Source organism: Lygodium microphyllum, chromosome 28 (assembly GCF_053477565.2).
Source record: "Lygodium microphyllum isolate KBCC chromosome 28, Lygodium_microphyllum_v1.1.10, whole genome shotgun sequence".
Classification (NCBI taxonomy): domain Eukaryota; kingdom Viridiplantae; phylum Streptophyta; class Polypodiopsida; order Schizaeales; family Lygodiaceae; genus Lygodium; species Lygodium microphyllum.
Window position 1 is genome coordinate 54,803,928 of NC_141162.1, and position 6,000 is coordinate 54,809,927.

A 6,000-nucleotide genomic window follows, 5' to 3' on the forward strand; every position below is an offset into this window, starting at 1 on the left:
TATGCCATTCATAGACTAACTGTTGGACACAGTGGCAGGCCATGAGCTCTATTCCCTCTTGGATGGATTCAACGGATATAACCAAGTCCAAATTGTAGAAGAGGACCAATCCTAAACAACCTTCACAATTGAATGGGGAACCTATGCTTACAGAGTGATGCCATTTGGGCTTTTTAATGCTCTTGCTACCTTGCAACGACTAATGATGGCTCCCTTCAAAAACAATCTACATGATTTCATTGAGGTGTATCTCGATGACTTCTGTGTCTATAGCATAATCCGTGAGCATTAGGGTCACCTAGAGAATGTTTTGACAGATGCCAAGAGTATGGGATCTCTCTCAACCCCGACAAATGTATCTTTGGCATCTCATCAGGAGTTCTTTTGGGCAATATTGTCTCTGCATAAGGGATTGCAAGACCCGATGAAGATTAAGAAGATTTCTTAGTCATGTGGGCCACTACATAAGATTTATTGCACATTTTGCAACCAAGGGGTCCCCTTTGCACAAGCTTCTAAGGAAAGATGCGGATTTCCTTTGGACTGATGATTATGAATAAGTTTTTAATATCCTAAAATAGTGCCTCATCAGAGCATCCATCCTAAAACCTCGTGATTGGACAAAGGAGTTCTATGTGTACACAGATGCATTCGTCAAAGGGCTAGGTGCTGTATTATGCCAGAAGGGTTCTTCCAAGTTGGATCAACGAATATATTATGCAAGTCGAAAGGTCACTGATAGAGAACGAGACTACAAAGTGACAAAGCTTGAGTGCTTAGCAATGGTATTTGCATTGGAGAAGTTTCGACACTATCTATTGTCAATGCATTTCAAGTTCTACGTGGAGAAGCTCTATCCTTCCTGATGAACAAATAAAATGTCAGGACGAATGATGAGATGGTTTCTCCTGTTCTAGGAGTTTGATTTTGAAGTAGTCACTAAGCCTCGCCATTCCCATGTCCTAGTTGATCATCTGTCATGGATCCCTCAAACTGTAGAAGAGGAACATGATGATCCAAACCTTCCTGAGGCTTTCTTATTTCTAGTCAAAACAGTTATCCCATGGTACGCACACATAGCCAACCTCCTAGAAACTCAACACTATCCCCCTAGCATCTAGAGCCATGAGAAGAAGAAGCTTCTATTGGAATCAGCCCCCTACACCTTGCTAGGCACTGCATTATACAAGAAAGGTAAAGATGGTGTTGCGAATATGTGTTGCAGGAGACAAAATCGGCATAGTATTGAATGCATGTCATGATGAGCCATGTGGTGGATACTTTTGCAGGAGAAGCGATAGCCAGAAAGGCTTTGCTCTCGCAGGATACTAGTGGCCGACCCTCCATAAGGATGCCTATGACTACTGTAAGAGATGTGATGCTTGTCAAAGAATGGGAAAACCTACCAAGACCAGTGCCATGCCACTGTAACCTATCCTTTCCCTAAAACCGTTCAAGAAGTGGGGGATTGATTTTGTGGGTCTCATTGATCCGTCCACCAGATGGAAGCATAATAGATACATCCTAGTATGTACGGACTATGTCACCAGGTGGTGTGAAGCTAAATCTCTAAAACAGGATGATGGAAACAGCATAGCCCTGTTCATATACGAGAATATCATCACCCATTTTGACAGTCTCCTAGAGCTTATAAGTGATCGAGGTACTCATTTTCTTAATAATATCATGGAGGAACTGACAGAACTATATAAGATCTGTCATCTCATGTCCACCCCCTATTATCCCAGAGGCAACGGCCAAGTTAAAGTCACCAATGGCATCCTTTACTGGATCCTGACAAGGACAATTACCGCACATCGCCACGATTGGGATGATTGACTTATAGAGGCCCGTTGGGCATACAGAATCTCTTACAAGGCTGCAATAAGAAAAACCCCTTTCCAACTGGTGTATGGCATATAAGCTACCTTCCATGTTGAGCTAGAGTTTCCCTCTTTGCGAGTGGTAGTCAAAGAACGCCTCGGAGATAATGAGTCTCTCCAACACTGCCTGCTACATTTGGAATCTTTGGATGAGATTCAACGGATGGCCCTATAGTGTATGGAAACCACTCAAGCGTGATGCAAGGCCTATCATGACAACTTCATCAAGCATAAGGAGTTCAAAGAAGGTGATCTTGTCTTGGTCTATGATTCCCAATTTGGCAACTTTCTTGGCAAACTACAACAACAATGGATGGGTTGCCATTAATCCGAATGGCTCCGTCCAAGTCCAGACAGTTGATGCCTCTAATGATCCCTTTCGGATCAGTGGCTATTTCCTAAAGAAGTACTTTCATCCCTAGGGATCTTGACAATCATAGTCAACCTACCCTGTCCCTTTTGGGCATTGCACTGTCCTTCTCTTCATGCTCCTGATAGCCCTTATGATCTTCCTCATGCGACACTCTCATTCTACTAGTCCCTCCTAAACACCTCCAATCCTTACTCTATTCTCCTCTCCTCTGATCTAGCAGTGGTGATGAGGATGGTCCTACTACATGGAATTTCTACCATTCTCTTTATTAAAAGAAAAAAAATTAACAAAGAAGGAAAGAAAGAAAAAACCAAACGGTTATGGGAGAATGGAACAATTCCCTGTCATAGCAAGCCTCGTTCCAAGAAAAGGTAGTAAACAACCTTGGGCGGGAAGTTGGCTGTGGAAAAGGTGGTAACACCCCATAATTCAGGATAGCTGACTCACCAGCAAAATTTCTTCAGATACAATTTCAAGCCACCTCCCTTAGTGCGCTGCCCCTGCAACTTCATCACTCCGTCTGACCCTCTTTAACCAACAATCTTTCATATAAATCATTGAAGCACTAGACGTGTTGGCTGCCTCCCTGGGTACGCCTTATCTTCAACACCCTGATGACAATAATAGATAAAGTGATCTTCATCGATAACCCCTTGAGTGCTACGATCTTTCATCCTAACTAGATGGGGATGGGAGTATGGTCTGCCCTCTATATCTATCAATGAGTGTGAGACAGAGGGTGGGGCAAGTGACTAGTCCTTCTAAATTTTCACATCCTCTGGTATGTGCCAAAATCCTTGTTGTCACCAGATTCTAAGTGCTCCTCATCCTCTACAACAATATCATTTGCTTCTTCATCTTCCATATCTTCCTTGCTAGCCCTTGAATCATGGCCACTATTTTCTTCTAATTCTGATAACTCATAGGTAATAGATTCTTACCTCTTGAATAATTTGATTCTTTTCCCTGCTACTGGAAGTTTTATGGCTATCTCATCGAGCTCATTTAATGCATAAGTAGCATTATCAAACACCTATCAGTCTTACCCCATAGGGTCCAAACCATCTTTTGGAAACCTTACACATGGCACTATACCGGTTGTCTAAACTACTATCATAAACCAATACCCAATCCTAAGATTGTATGGTTCTTAGCCTCAATCTATGTCTTTTGTCAGACCATTTCTTGTTTTTTATCCTTGATGTCCTTAACTTTGCAACTGCTACCTCTATGTCTTCTAACTTTCTTTCCAAGTGTCTAATGTGTAAGGACAACAAATCCTTTCGATTAAACTCCTCTTCCCAAGGTAGCACACTCCATGTGAGTGTCATATCTTCTATCGGCATTATAGGTTTTTGACCATACATCAATTGAGTAGCCATATATCCTGTAACAACACTATGAGTTGTTCTGTCAGTCCACAAAGCATAAGGGAGTAATCATGGCCACTTTTTTACCTAATGCCTTCACAATAGGTGGATGATCTCTTTCACTTTTTCCATTTCCTTCAACGTTATATGCTGAAGTTAAATCAAGCTTTATCCTCAACTGTACAAAGAAATCATGAGCTTCATTTACATCCACCTCACCCCTATCTACTACAATTTTCCCCACATGGCCACACCGACAAAAGATATCTTATAAGATAAAAGTACACACTATATTTGTTATCTTAGTACGTAGACCTCTCCCTTCCACTTCATTAGTCAAGACTTCATATGCAAGTACAATATATCTCATTTGCCAAATACCTTTTCATCGTGACTAAATCCACCATCCACTTAAAATGAAGAGACAAGGGATATGTGGGCTACAATCCATCTTGATGTCTCACATATGAATACATTTGACATGTCATTCATGTTTACAATAATTGAGCAACATCCTTATACATACCCTGCCACCAATATATTTCTTTGATCTTCACAAAAGTATCCCAAACACCTCTATGGCCAGCCCATAAGCTTTCATGAAATTCTTGCATAACATTTACTTGTGAAGCTCTATCACCCAAAACTCACAATGTCATACCATGTTTCCTTTTGTTGAGAATCAGCAATCACACTCAAACAGCCTCTTTGTATGGAGTCTCAGGGTCAAGGATATGCAGGCTAACTTATCCCATATGCACAATGGTGCTTACTGCAGTTTCCTACTTTCCTATAAAGCATTGTACTTGCTTCCTTTCTTAATGCAATGATAGTACTCTTTTCATTTCAGTAAAGTGTCAATGTCATTGTCCACATACACAAGATTGTGTTTATGAGTCCAAGTCTCAATCTTGGAACCTAATTCACTTGTGTAACAAACAGTGTCCATTCCATCATGAGTCTACACTTCTCCTTCCATCCTCCATAGCTTCCGGTTATGTCATGCTCTAGATCCCGCATTTCTAACATGGTATCAGAGCCCAATTGGGCATGGCATTGCTTCTCCAACCTCTCTTGATTCTTCTGAACCTCCATCCAGCTCAGTGTCAGTGTATGACTTCTTTTCTCAACTCTACTCTCACTGAAGCTTCCATGGCAGCCATAGCCAGCAGCACCCTGTCAGATTGAACTGCTTATATCTCACTCCACAGGTCAAATCGCTTGGAGCTTCCTTCTGGAAAAGTATTCCCCAACTCATAAAGCTTCCCTGTATCACATCAATCCAAGACATTGGACCATCTGGAGCTCAGCATTGTGAAAATCCCCAATCTCTGTTCTCTGTCTGCCATAGCCAGACAGGACCTACCTTGCTTGGAGCTTCCATAACTCTTCAACCAGGCAGAATTTCAACACGATTTCTTCTGGAGAAATGTTCCTTGGCTCAGGGCGCAGCTTCCTGTCACTTTAAACACAAACATTGATGATCTACAGCTCCAGCATTGCTCAAATTCGACCTCGCTGTCCAGATCTGCGCCGATTCTGTTCGCGGAACCTGCGCGCTGTATACTGACCACGATGTTGACAATCTCCATGGGGCTTTGGTAGCCCATGACATAAGCTTCCTAGATATGTAAAAAGTTTTGAAAATGATGCACTGTAGCTCCTGCAATCAGCAAAAAACCAGGCCCCTGTCTCAGAAACCCTAATTCCACCATAGCCAAAAGCTTCAAAATCTTGACATTTTTCACTGTTTCTCTCACTGAAGTTATCAACAGTGATTTTAATCACTGAGCAATACTCTCTGAAGTTTGTTAAAGTACTGTCACTCAGATCTGAAGGCATCAGCATCAAATCAAGAAGGGGAAGATCACTTGGAGTAAAAGACTTTTGCAGATTTGGTATTCATTGACACTCAGTTAGTGCTTTTTAGCACTTGTGTCTCTCAATCAATTCTTCTGTTGCTCAAATCTAATAAAGTTTGAAGTTGATTTGCTACTATTCCCGTAAATCTAACATGGGCAAAGACTCGCCAAATGCTTGATTCAAAGGAGTCGGATTCCACACTTGGCAAACCCGCATCAAGCTCATCCTGATGAAGAAGGGTCTCTGGGCCATCACAAATGGCAAAGAGAAGAAACCGCGGGACGCGGACCTTGCAACTACTTGGCAAAAGAATGATGACAGAGCCCAGGCCATTATCAAATTGGAGCTAGATGACAGTTATATCCATCACGTGGATAACTGTGAGACCTCACAGGATACATGGAAAAGACTTGACACCCTGTTCGGTGCACAATCTAAATCATCAAAGTATGGTCTCCTAATTGAATTCTTCAGGCTTGAAATGAAGTCCAGCACATCACTTGCCACACAT